General features: G+C 40.4%; 1 protein-coding gene across 23 annotated transcripts in view; it reads left to right on the top strand.

Annotated features, from left to right (window-relative positions):
* The window catches only part of LOC125281950 (ral guanine nucleotide dissociation stimulator-like), a 210,109-nt gene that overhangs the window by 155,229 nt on the left and 41,124 nt on the right, over window positions 1–13,756 (top strand). For 6 of the 23 annotated variants that reach the window (XM_057312898.1, XM_057312899.1, XM_057312903.1 and 3 more), the window contains one exon: window positions 433–577. The exons of the other annotated variants lie outside the window; for them this stretch is intronic. The gene's annotated coding sequence lies outside the window, so the exon portion shown is untranslated. The remainder of the gene's footprint in view (window positions 1–432; window positions 578–13,756) is intronic. 23 annotated transcript variants of the gene reach the window in all.

Below are 13,756 nucleotides of genomic sequence, written 5' to 3'. Positions count from 1 at the left end.
AATTCACCATTTAAATTTTAAAATTGTATTTGAAGCTATCCACACAAATATGAATGCCAGTTGTGATATTTTTTATAACACTGTCAATGAAATTCTTTTGCAATTTAGAACTATCATTACAAAGCTAATAGAAGGAGCTATGAAATTTCTAAAGGCATTTCTAATTGATCTTAAATTTATCAATTGCCAATAGTTTTCAACTTACAGAAATGTTGAAATTTTGAATGTTGAAAGTTCACTTTATGATAAGTAAGCCAATCTCTCGGTTGTAGATCCTTTCCAAGAAATATTAAAGAATGCCAAAGCTGTAACACTAAATTTGTGAAACAGCTCTTTTCTTTGTAAGATGAATTGAATTAGTTCTTATCTTGGGTTCCACAAGTGTAAATTTATCTTTGAAACAGATTTTTTCCTTTTTTATTTTTTTTAAAGATTCTTCAGTGATCTGCACACCCGACCTAGGACTGGCACCTACAAAGCCAGATCAAGAGTCCTGTGCTCCACCAGCCAGGCGCACCTCCACCAGCGACTACTAACTGCTTTACACAACTCTAAAGTCATATACAGATTTTAAGAAGTAAGTTGTTTAATGAGTTCAGTTTTCATAAATTCAGCCCAATATTTTAAAATTAAATTACATGCTTGTGTTAAAAAAAAAAAAAGTACCTGAGAGCGTATTTTTTAAATTAAAATCTTGTGGAAAATAGTTATGAATCATGAGAATGGTGATTTGTTACCGTTTGCTCTTTGTTTTCATAAGCCATTAGGACAGAAACCTTTCCGAGGGGTTCATTCATACTGGCTTCCCAGCATTAGGGAAAAATCACAATCTGGGGCGGGAGAGGTGGGAGCCCGCTTTCCTCTGCGGCTCGGGCTCGCTGGGTGCTTTCCGGCCGGCGTCCTCCCACGTTCGGGCCACTGATTTGGGGCAGGACCGGCTGCGTTGGCTCCTGGCGCTGAGCACCCAGGCAAAGGCGGCCCTCTCACCCGCGGCGACCGAGCTCAGACCTCTCAAGGGCACCACCGGTCGCTCGCCCGAAAGCGACTGTGACTCCCCGCAAGGCTTCTCCCGCCCTTCTCCAAAATGGGGGCAGGTCGGCGCCGGGGACGCTGGGCGCGCTCCCGCGGAAGCATGGAGGGGGCGGGGCCGGTGGGAGCCCGGCGCTGATTGGCAGGCCCCGGCCGACCTGGTCCCAGGCGCGGGTCCGTAGAGTCGGGCGCCGCGGCCTGGGGCTGGGATGTGAGGGGCTGCGGGCTCCGGGCGGCAGCTGCTCCTGCGAGTCGCGGCGACTGCAGCGCGGGCGGGCGGGCGAGGTCAGCGGACGCCGTCGGCGGCTGGCCCTGTCGGCCGCGGGATGAGGAAGCGGACGGAGCCCGTCGCCTTGGAGCATGAGCGCTGCACCGCCTCGGGCTCGTCCTCGTCGGGCTCGGCCGCCGCGGCGCTGGACGCCGACTGCCGCCTGAAGCAGAACCTGCGCCTGGCGGGCAAGGGGCCGGCAGAGCCGCGCTGCGCCGCGGACGCGGGCATGAAGCGGGCGCTGGGCAGGGGAGGTAGGGCGCAGGGGCGGGGCCCCCTACCTGGCCCGGAGGCAGCTCTTAAGCCCCCCGCCCCTCCGTACGTTTCTTGCCTGCAGGAGCGCCCCACGTCTACCCTGCATTCTCACGTGTCCTCTTTCCCTCGCCTGGCCCGCCAGTGAGGCCCGCGGGCATCCTTTCCCCAGATAGCTGCTTGCCGGAGGGCCCCCGACTGTCCCCTTCCCTCCCCTGGTGCCCTTTTCTGGCCCTCCGCGGAGCCCAGCCCCGTGCCCTTACCCTCCCCAGGTGAGCCAGTGGTACCCCGTCCTCGACCGGCTGGACCAGCGTCTTTCCCAGGGGCTGGGAGCAGGGGGCAATCACGACCCCACGTTGTAGAGTAGAGGAGGGCGTGGGGGGCGTCCCTTGTGAGGCTCCTGGACGCCTCTCACGTAAGAGGTGGGACGTGGAAGGGCAGGCTCCAGAGCCAGAGAGCATTGGGATTCTTGGCCTCAGATCTGCATAGAACTCAAAACTGAGCGCCCCTCTTGCTGGGCTGGCCTGTGCGGAAGCTTACCTTTTCCCGGTTTCTCACTTTGATAATTTTTTCTCGGGTAACTAGTTGTCAGAAGTGGCATTCTCTGCTGGACCTTTGGGGGAAGGTTCAGTGGTGTGATGTGGCCAGGGGTACACCGCATCGTCAGCTGTTGGAGGGAAACCTGTCGTTGCTTGTGCAGATGGCTAATGGTGCTTGAAATTGGATTACACTGAGTTGTCTCCTTAGGAATCTCTGTAGAATCTGGAAGTCTTAGTTTTTTTTGCGTTGTCTGAATAGGAGATGAATGCATCCAGGTAAAGCTGATTTCAGAATTAAGATAGTGTATTTCACAGGGACAGATCTCTCCATATGCTGGCTTTGTAATTAATCTGGCTGTTCACAGAACGTATCATTCATGGCAAGTTTGAAGTCTGGGTGTTTCACGGTTTTGAACAGGTTAGTATGTAATGTTCTCAGGTGTTGTTGCAGAGTCGTTTCTTTTGGGGTCAACTGGAACGCCCTTAATTGACACTGGCCACTTCAGTGTCAAATATTTATTAAAATAGCCTCTAAAAATATCAATATCATTGCCTAAAAGATCATGAAATTGAAATTGAAAATATTTGGATAAATAATATTTATCCAAATAAATAAATATTTATCCAAATAGGCACTTCAACATTTCAACCTCATTGCTTAAAAGGTTATGAAATTAAACTATAGTCTTCTCTAAGTCAGTGGTTCGCATTCTTGCCAGAAGGGCAGGGACTGACAGTATTTTTTTTTCTATAAAATTATCTAGTAACTGGTCAATATCTTTTGTGAAACTAATTCTAGCTTGAATGTACTTTTGTAAACAGGTTTGGCATTACACCTAGATAAGTTTGGGAATTCTTCCTTTGAAGAAATGAAATTATTAGGCACAATAGTGTTTGGGGAAACAGTGCTGGCCCGAAAGATGTATTGTATTTCAAAGATACGTTTATTTTCATTTTTGTATCAGGACAAAGAAAGACATTCAAGAGGTGCTCATATCCTTTGGAGGAACGAAAGACTGTTAGGGAATAAAAAGAGAAGCAGAGGGCAGGAAAGCCAAATGTATGTGTTACTCCGTGGTTTCCTTCCCTATTTCTTGGAATGTTCTCCTGGTCATTCTTCTCCTTTGTTTTCTTCTTCACCCAGGTCTCTGCCCAACTGTCACGTCCTCAGAGAGGCCCATCCAAAATAGACTTCTTGCCACTCCCAACACCCTTATTCTGTTTGCTTTTTTCATCACACTTATCTCCCTTGACCTTGCAATTGTCCGTGTACTTAATTGGCTTTATTGGTTCTCTCCTCCCCTACAATAATGGAACCCTATGAGAGCAGGGGCCTTGTTTCCTCCACTTTTCTGTCTCTAGTGTATGGCCATAGTAGGTGGCGGAAAATACTTATTGAATTAGTATCTCTAGCATAAATTCCTAAGAAGTGAAATTGCTGGGCCACGGAGTGTGTGTTTATAATTTTGAAAGGTGAGGCCAAGGAGTCCTCCAAAGTACTGATGGATACTTTTTCCCCGGCAGGTCAGTTACTTCCTTTCCCCCAAATACTGAATATCACCAAATATTTGGATCTTTTCTCTATTTGATTGATGAAAATGACATCTGATTTGTAGCTTTAATTTGCATTTCTAATTGTTAGGTGGCAATTTTTGTGTGTTTTTATAAGCCTATTGTGTACCTTTGAGTCTCTCAGTACGTGCCTTTGTTTGGGTCCTATTGTGCACATTTTCAAATACACAAAAGTAGGGAAGAGAATATAATGAACCTGGATGTATCCATCACGTCTTTTTAAACAGTTTGCCATGTGTTGCCAATCTTGAATCATTTGTCCCTCTTCCCTCCATTTCTTTGTAGGGTGGGGGACTAGAATGTTTTAAAACAAATGATTTTATTCGTAACTACTTCAGAGTATAACTTGGGAACTGGAACAAATAGAGACTTTTGAAATATATATAACCTCATTGCTATATTTATCAAAACTTTTTTATATTTATCAAAATTAACAATTTATTGCCTAGTACTAATTTAATGTAATATCCAATCTACATACACATTTCTCCAGTTGTCTCAGAAATGTCTTTAAAAGGTTTGTGTAAAAATCCTGTACATTTCTTAAATTTATTCCTAGTTGATCTTTTTTGTTGTTGAAAATAGGACCCTTTCTTATATTACATATTTTTATTATTGTACTTTACTAATTTTTATTTTATTTATTTATTAGAGAGAGAGGAGCACAAGTAGAGGGAGTGGTAGGCAGAGGGGGAGGAAGAAGCAGGCTTCCTGCCGAGCAGGGAGCCCCATGCGATGTGGGGCTTGATCCTAGGATCCTGGGATCATGACCTAAGCCCAAGGCAGATGCTTAGCCGACTGAGCCACCCAGGTGCCCCTGTACTTACTGATTTTTCAAGCAGGAACTTATGTCATCATATTGTTTCTAGTAGTTTTTGCAGTTGGTTCTCTTGGATTTTCAGGTATAATATCATATCAGTTACAAATAATAAGAATTTCATTCCATGTTTTTTACTTTTTATGTCTCTTGTTTCTCTTTTTTGGTTGCTTTGTATTTCCAGGACAAGATCAAATACTAAGTCAGAATGATAGTGGGTACGTTGTCTTGTTCCTTACTTCACTGAGAATGCTTTTAGTGTTTCTGCCACAGTAGTTATTTTACTAAGGGCTGTGTTGTTGCTCTTTGTTTTTTTAATCAAAAATGGTTGTTGAATTTTATTAAATACTGTTTTAGCATCTGTGAAATTATACAGATGTTCTTCCTTGACCTGTTCATATGAATAATAGTAACAGATTTTGTGTTATTGAATCATGGTCATATTATTGAATCATCAGTGAAAACTCTGTTAGTGTGTAGCCAGATTCTAGTAATATTTTACTGAGTCATTTTACATTGTGATTTGTGAAACCAGTTTGTAATTTTGTTTTTAATGTAATCTTTATCAAGTTGTTTTAGTGCTTTCCTTAGCTTTATTAAAAGCTTTCTCTGCTTTAGCCAGTTTAAATACTCTTGAAATGATCTGTTTCCTTAAATTTGGTGGAATTCCCCAGTAAAACTACCTAAGCTTGGTGCTTTTGGGGCGCCTGGGTGGCTCAGTTCTTAAACCTCTGCCTTCGGCTCAGGGCGTGATCCCAGCGTTCTGGGATCAAGCCCCACATCAGGCTTCTCCGCTAGGAGCCTGCTTCTTCCTCTCCCACTCCCCCTGCTTGTGTTCCCTCTCTTGCTGGCTGTCTCTCTATGTCAAATTAATAAATAAAATCTTTAAAAAAAAAAAAAAAAGCTTAGTGCTTTTTTAGATTTGCTATCATTTTCTGGTTTAGTTTTGGTGATTTATACATTCATAGAAAATCATCTGTTTTATCCAGCTTTTTCCTCTGTATCTGGGGCTGTTATCCCTGTCCTGTTCCCTGATTTTGTGTGCTTACGTTTTTTTCCTTTTTCCCCCTTTCATTTATTTATTTATTTATTTTTTAATAAAGAATTTTCTTTTTTTCTTTTTTTTTTCTTTTCTATTATATTATGTTAGTCACCATACAGTACATCCCTGGTTTCTGACGTAAAGTTTGATGATTCATTAGTTGCGTATAACACCCAGTGCACCATGCAATACGTGCCCTCCTTACTACCCATCACCAGTCTATCCCATTCCCCCAACCCCCTCCCCTCTGAAGCCCTCATTTGTTTCTCAGAGTCCATAGTCTCTCATGCTTCATTCCCCCTTCTGATTACCCCCCCTTTCTTTATCCCTTTCTTCCCCTACCGATCTTCCTAGTTCTTATGTTCCATAGATGAGAGAAATCATATGATAATTGTCTTTCTCTGCTTGACTTATTTCACTTAGCATTATCTCCTCCAGTGCCGTCCATGTTGCAGCAAACGTTGAGAATTCATTCTTTCTGATAGCTGAGTAATATTCCATTGTATATATGGACCACAACTTCTTAATCCAGTCATCTGTTGAAGGGCATCTCGGCTCCTTCCACAATTTAGCTATTGTGGACAATGCTGCTATGAACATTGGGGTGCATATGGCCCTTCTCTTCACTATGTCTGTATCTTTGGGGTAAATACCCAGTAGTGCAATGGCTGGATCATAGGGTTGCTCAATTTTTAACTTTTTAAGGGACCTTCACACTGTTTTCCAGAGTGGCTATACCAATTGCATTCCCACCAACAATGTAGGAGGGAACCCCTTTCTCTACATCCTCTTCAACCTTTGGTGTTTCTTTCCTTGTCCGTTTTTGCCATTCTAACTGGCACAAGGTGGTATCTCAGTGTGGTTTTGATTGGAATTTCCGTGATGGCTAATGATTTTGAACATTTTTTCATGTGTCTGTTAGCCATTTGTATGTCTTCATTGGAAAAGTGTTCATATCTTCTGCCGATTTTAGGATTTGTTTATTTTTTTCTCGTGTATTGAGTTTGAGAAGTTCTTTGTAGATTTTGGATACTAGTCTTTTATCTGTAGTGTCATTTGCAAATATCTTCTCCCGTTCCGTGGGCTGCCTCTTAGTTTTTTTGACTGTTTCCTTGGCTGTGCAGAAGGTTTTGATGTTGATGAAGTCCCACAAGTTCATTTTATCTTTTGTTTCTCTTGCCTTTGGAGATGTGTCATGAAAAAAGTTGCTGTGGCCGATGTCGTAGAGGTTGCTGCCTGTGGTCTCCTCTAGGATTTTGATGGATTCCTGTCTCACATCGAGGTCTTTTATCCATTTGGAGTTTATCTTTGTGTATGGTGTGAGAGAGTGGTCAAGGTTCATTCTTCTGCATGTAGCTGTCCAATTTTTCCCAGCACCATTTATTGAAGAGACTGTCTTTTTTTCCACTGGATGTTTTTTCCTGCTTTGTCAAAGATTATTTGCCCAAAGAGCCGAGGGTCCATTTCTGGGTTCTCTATTCAGTTCCATTGGTCTATGTGTCTTTTTTTGTGCCAATACCATGCTGTCTTTGTGATCACAGCTTTGTAGTACAGCTTGAAATCAGGCAACGTGATGCCCCCAGCTTTGTTTTCCTTTTCAAGAATTCCTTGGCGATTCGGGGCCTTTTCTGGTTCCATACAAATTTAAGGGCTGTTTGTTCCAGTTCTTTGAAAAATGTCATTGGTATTTTGATTGGGATAGCATGGAATGTGTAGATTGCTCTAGGTAGCATAGATATTTTAACGATGTTAATTCTTCCGTTCCATGAGCATGGAATATTTTTCCATCTTTTTGTGTCTTCTTCAATGTCTTTCAAGAGCGATTTGTAGTTTCTAGAATATAGATCCTTTACATCTCTGGTTCAGTTAATTCCGAGATAATGTATGATTTTTCATGCTATTGTAAATGGAATGGATTCCCTAATTTCTCTTTCTTCAGTCTCATTGTTCTTGTATAGAAATGCAACTGATTTCTGAGCATTGATTTTGTATCCCGCCACATTACTGAATTTCTCTATAAGTTCTAGTAGTTTGGGGGTGGAGTCTTTTGGGTTTTCCATATAGAGTATCATGTCATCTGCGAAGAGAGACAGTTTGACATCTTCTTTGCCGATTTGGAGACCTTTTATCCCTTTTTGTTGTCTGATTGCTGCTGCAAGGACTTTTAGTACTAAGTTGAAGAATAATAGTGAGAGTGGGCATCCTTGTCGTGTTCCTGACCTAAGGGAAAGGCTTCCAGCTTTTCCCCATTGAGAATGATATTCACTGTAGGCTTTTCATAGAATATGAAATTGAGGAATGTACCCTCTATTCCTACAGTCCGAAGGGTTTTAATCAGGAAAGGATGTTGTATTTTGTCAAATGCTTTTTCTGCATCAATTGAGAGGCTCATATGGTTCTTGACTCTTTTCTTGCTGATATGATCTATCACACTGATCGATTTGCGAATGTTGAACCACGCTTGCATCCCAGGGATGAATCCCACTTGGTCTTGATGGATAATCCTTTTAATGAACTGTTGCCTCCTATTAGCTAGGTAGGATCTTGTTGAGAATTTTGGCGTCCAAATTCATCAGGGATATCGGTCTGTAATTCTCCTTTTTGATGGGGTCTTTGCCTGGTTGGGGGATCAAGGTAATTCTGGCCTCATAGAATGACTTTGGTAGTTTTCCTTCTATTTCTATATTTTGAAACAGCTTCAGGAGAATAGGTATTATTTCTTATTTGAATGTTTGGTAGAATTCCCTGGGGATCCGTCAGGCCCTGGACTCATGTTTTTGGGGAGGTTTTTGATCACTGCCTCAATCTCTTCATAATTAATCGGTCTGTTTAAGTAACCAGTTTCTTCCTGTTTCAGTCTTGGTTGTTTATAGGTTTCCAGGAAGGCATCCATTTCTCCCAGGTTGTTTAATTTATTGGCATAAAGCTGTTGATAAAAAGTTTCTAATGATCCTTCCTATTTCATTGGTGTAGGTTGTGATCTCTCCCTTTTCATTCATAATTTTATTAATTTGGGTCCTTTCTCTATTCTTTTGAATAAGTCTGGCCAGCGGCTTGTCGATCTTGTTGATTCAAAGAACCAGCTTCTAGTTCTGTTGATCTGCTCTGCTGTGCTCCTGGTTTCTAATTCATTGATCTCTGCTCTAATCTTGATCACCTGCCTTCTTGTGCGTGGGTTAGACCTGTTCCAGTTCCAGCTTCTTGAGGTGTGAATATAAAAACTGCATTTTAGATTTTTCTATTCTTTTGAGTGAGGCTTGGATGGCTATGTATTTCCCCCTTAGGACCACCTTTGCAGTGTCCCATAGGTTTTGGACCGATGTGTTTTCATTGTCGTTGGTCTCCATAAATTGCTTAAATTGATTTTTAATTTCCTGGTTTACCCAATCATTCCTGAGCAGGATGCTTCTTAGTTTCCAAGTGTTTGAGTTTCTTCCAAATTTTTCCTTGTGATTGAGTTCCATTCTCAAAGCATTGCGGTGTGAGAATATGCAGGGAATAATCTCAGTCTTTTGGTATCGGTTGAGACCTGTTTTGTGACCCAGTATGTGATCTATTCTGGAGAACGTTCCCTGTGCATTCGAAAAGAATGAGTATTCTGTTGTTCTGGGGTGTAGTGTTCTGTATATATCTATGAGGTCCATCTGGTCCATCTGGTCCGTTCAAAGTTCTTGGTTCTTTGTTGATTTTCTGCTTAGGTGATCTGTCTATTGCTGAGAGAGGAGTGTTGAGGTTCCCTACTATTAACGTATTATTATCTATATCTTCCCTACTATTAACGTATTATTATCTATATGTCTCTTTATTCTGGTTAAGAGTTGGCTTGTGTATCTAGCTGCTTCCCTGTTGGGAGCATAGATATTTATAATTGTCATATCCACTTGTTGGATACATCCTTTAAGAATAATATAGTGTCCTTCTGTATCTCTACCTACCGTCTTTAGTTTAAAATCTAATCTGTCAAGGTACAACACCCAGTGATGACAAAAATACTCAACAAAGTAAGATTAGAGGGAACGTACCCCAAAATAATAACAGTAACCATATATCTAAAACACACAGCTAACGTCATACTCAATGGTGAAAAACCAAAAGTTTTGCTTCTAAGATCAGAAAGAAGACAAGGATGTGCACTCCCAGCACTTTTGTTTAATATAGTACTGCAAGTCCTGACCTCAGCAGTCAGACCAGGAAAAGAAAGAAAAGGCATCTAAATTGGTAAGGGAGAAGTAAAACTGTCACTATTCGTGTATAGCACGATAGCACGATACTATATCTAGAAAACTCTAAGGACCCTACCAAAAAAAAAAAGTCACTAGAACTCATAAGTTCAGTAAAATTACAAGATGCAAAGTTAATACACAGATCTGTTCCATCTCTATGCACTACGAATGAAATAGCAGAAAGAGAAATTGAGAAAGAAATCCCATTTACAACTGCACCAACGATTAAACACACACACACACACACACACACACACACACACACACACTTGGGAATAAATTTAATGAAAGAGGCTTTAAGACCGGGACTCTGAAAACTATAAATACACTGATTTAAAGTCATGACACACACACAGAAAGTAAAGACATTCGATGTTTGTCGATTGGAAGAATTAATATTCTTAAAATGTCCATACTATCTAATCCACAGATTTAAGGCAATCCCTATCAAACACCAACAGCATTTTCCACCGAACCAGAACAGACCTAGAATCTGTATGGAATCGCAAAAAATCCTAAATATCCTGGAACATGGCTGGAAGTATCACAATTCCAAACTTTAATTTACGGTACAAACATGTAGTAATCAAAACAGTATGGTACTGGCACAAAAATAGACACACAGAGCGATAGGACAGAATAGGAAGCTCAGAAATAATTCCACAACTATATGGTCAATTAATCTTCAACAAAGGCCACAAAAGTATACAGTGGGGAAAATAAAGCCGCTTCAGCAGATGATCTTGGGGAAACTGGACAGCAACGTGCAGAAGAATGAAACTGGACCACTTTTTTTCCACCATAGACAAAAATTAACTCAAAAAGCTTAAGGACCTAAATATGAGACCTGAAACCATAAAAATTTTAGAAGAGAGCACAGATAATTTCTCTGACATCAGCTGTAACAACACTTTTCTAGATATGTGTATATGATCCTTTTAGTGTATTACTGAATTTGGTTTGCTAATATTTTGTTGAGGATTTTTGTAAGTGTATATTAGGAATATTGGCCTGTAATGTTTTTCTTGCAGAATCCTTGTCTGGATCAGGTATCAGAAGAATTCCAGTTTTATAAAATGAGTTTGGAAGAATTCCCTCCTCCTTTATTTTTTGGAAGAATTTGAGTATTAATTCCTTTTTGAATATTTTGTAGAATTCACCTGTGAAACCATCTAGTCCTGGAGTTTTGTTTTTTGGAGGTTTTCAATTACTGATTCAACCTGCTTACTAATAATCTGTTCAGATTTTCCATTTCATCAGGATTCAGTCTTAGCAAGTTGTATGTTTCTGGGAGTTTTATCAATTTCCCTTAGATTGTCCAATTTTTTGTATATAATTGTTCAGAGTAGTTTCTTATGATCTTTGGCATTTCTCTGGTATCACTCTTTCATTTTTTATATGAGTTCTGTCTCTCCCTCTCTCTCTCTCCTTGTTTTTGGGGGTGGGGGAAATCTAGGTAAAGGCTTGTCAATTTTATTTTCAGAGAATCAGTTCTTAGTTTCGTTGGTATACTCCATTATCCTTTTAGTCCCGCTTCATTTTTCCCTGCTCTAATCTTTGTTATTTCTTTCCTTCTAATAACTTTGGCCTGATGTGTTCTCTTTCCAGTGCCTTAAGGGGTAAAGTTAGGTTGTTTGTTTGAGACTCATCTAGTTTCTTGAGGTTTCATTTATTACTAGGCATATGTGGTGTTTTAAATCCATTTATGAAACAGAAATGAACACTACATTCAGTCATAAATTAAAACAAAACCTAAATATCTTTTGGGGCGCCTGGGTGGCACAGCGGTTGAGCATCTGCCTTCGGCTCAGGGCGTGATCCCGGCGTTATGGGATCGAGCCCCACATCAGGCTCTTCTGCTATGAGCCTGCTTCTTTCTCTCCCACTCCCCCTGCTTGTGTTCCCTCTCTCGCTGGCTGTCTCTATCTCTGTCGAATAAATAAAATAAAATCTTTAAAAAAAAAAAAAACCTAAATATCTTTAGAGTTCAGTAATTCATCTGTTGTGTATAACACTCAGTGCTCATCACAAAACCCAAATATATCATGAGGTTTCATGTGTCCTCACACTTTTCTTTAAGCTTCTAAAGCATATTGTAGAATTTTTTATAAATTGTAAATTTTCCGTATGAGATATGTGAGTTTGCCTGTATTTTTTTAATCCATTGCTTTTATTGAGTTTATGGAGATGACTATGACTAATTATCCACCCTTGTCTTTGTGCAAACAATGAAAACAATTAAAGCAGTGTTTCTCAAACTTTGGTGTGCATTAGAATTGCCTGGAAGACTTGTTGATGCCAAAGGTAAATCCCACTGGATTCTGATTCAATAGTTCTCTCGAGGGCTAGAGTATTTGCATTTCTGACAAATGTGTAGGTAATGCTGCTGGCTTTGGGGCCATCTTTTTGAGAACTGTGGAATTTGTCGAGCCTCTGGGACCTTAACTATCATCTAATAATTTTTTTTTATTTTTCATACACATCATAAATATACTTTAAACTATATTATAGGCAGCTTGTGTTGAAAACATAGTGCGTTAGTACTGTTAGAATCAGAAAGGCAGTTTCTATCTAACTGAATTCTGACTACGACAAGTAAAGGGTATGGAGTCACAGGGTCAGAAGAGTTAGTGAATAAAGGATATTTGGCTGTGTTCCTGGAATATAGATGCTCCTTCCAAGTGTTCTGTATTATGGTAGCAATTGAAAACAGCAATGTGGGAGCTCTGTGACCTTGGGCTCAAACCGTTTGGATTAAGCTTGGGATTCCTAATATTTCAATGAGGTTGAACTAGAGGACAGCAACTTTCAGCTACAACATGCAGCAGTGTTAACTACAGTGATTGTGTAGCACATGACATTCTCAGGACTTACAGCTGTGGTTTGTACCTTTGATCCCCTTCATTCAGTTTTCCCTCCCGTCACCCCGTGCCTCTGGTAACCATAAATCTGATCTCTTTTTCTATTTGTTTTTCTATTTGTTTTATGTTTTAGGGTCCACATATAAGTGAGATCATCTAGTATTTGTCTTTCTCTGCTGACTTATTTAGTATAATGTCCTCAAGGACCATCCGTGCGGTCTCAAATGACAGGATTTCCTTATTTTTATGGCTGAATAGTATTCCATTGGATATACAGACTACATTTTCTTTATCCATTACTCTGTTGATAGATACAGGTTGTTTCCATATCTTGGCTATTGTAAATAATGCTGCTATGAACATGGGGTGGCAATACCTCTTCAACAGGCTAACTTCTTTTTTTTCAACATGTTAATCTCATTTTGTTCAGCTATGTAACCAGAAGTGGAATTGCGGGATCCTTTGGTTATTTTATTTTTAATATTTGAAGAAAGTTCATAGGTTTTTCCATACTGGCTATGCCAATTTACATTCCCACCAACAGTGCACAGGAGTTCCCTTTTTTCTACATCTTCATCAACATTTGTTATCTTTTGTCATTTTGATAATAATTATTCTAACAAGAATGATATCTCGTTGTGGTTTTTGTGGTTTTGATTTGTATCTTCGTAAAGATTAGATGTTGAACACCTTTTTTTTTTTTTTTAAGATTTTATTTATTTATCTGACAGAGATAGAGACAGCCAGCGAGAGAGGGAACACAGGCAGGGGGAGTGGGAGAGGAAGAAGCAGGCTCATAGCAGAGGAGCCTGATGTGGGGCTCGATCCCATAACGCCGGGATCACGCCCTGAGCCGAAGGCAGACGCTTAACCACTGTGCCACCCAGGCGCCCCTGAACACCTTTTTTATGTGCTGGTTGTCCATTTGTCTTCTCTGGAGAAATGTCTATTTAGGTCCTTGGTCCTTTCTTTAGTTGGTTTCTTTTTTCTTTTCTTTATTTTTTTACTTTCTTTCTTTCTTTCTTTTTTTTACATACAACTGAGTTGTATGAGTTATGTATATATTTTAGGTATTAATTTCTCTTCAGATACATGATTTGCAAATATTTTCCCATTCCATATGTTGCATTTTCATTTTGTTGATTATTTCTTT

This window comes from Ursus arctos, unplaced genomic scaffold (genome assembly GCF_023065955.2).
Source record: "Ursus arctos isolate Adak ecotype North America unplaced genomic scaffold, UrsArc2.0 scaffold_16, whole genome shotgun sequence".
Classification (NCBI taxonomy): Eukaryota; Metazoa; Chordata; class Mammalia; order Carnivora; family Ursidae; genus Ursus; species Ursus arctos.
This window is presented reverse-complemented; position numbering and strand designations above follow the sequence as displayed.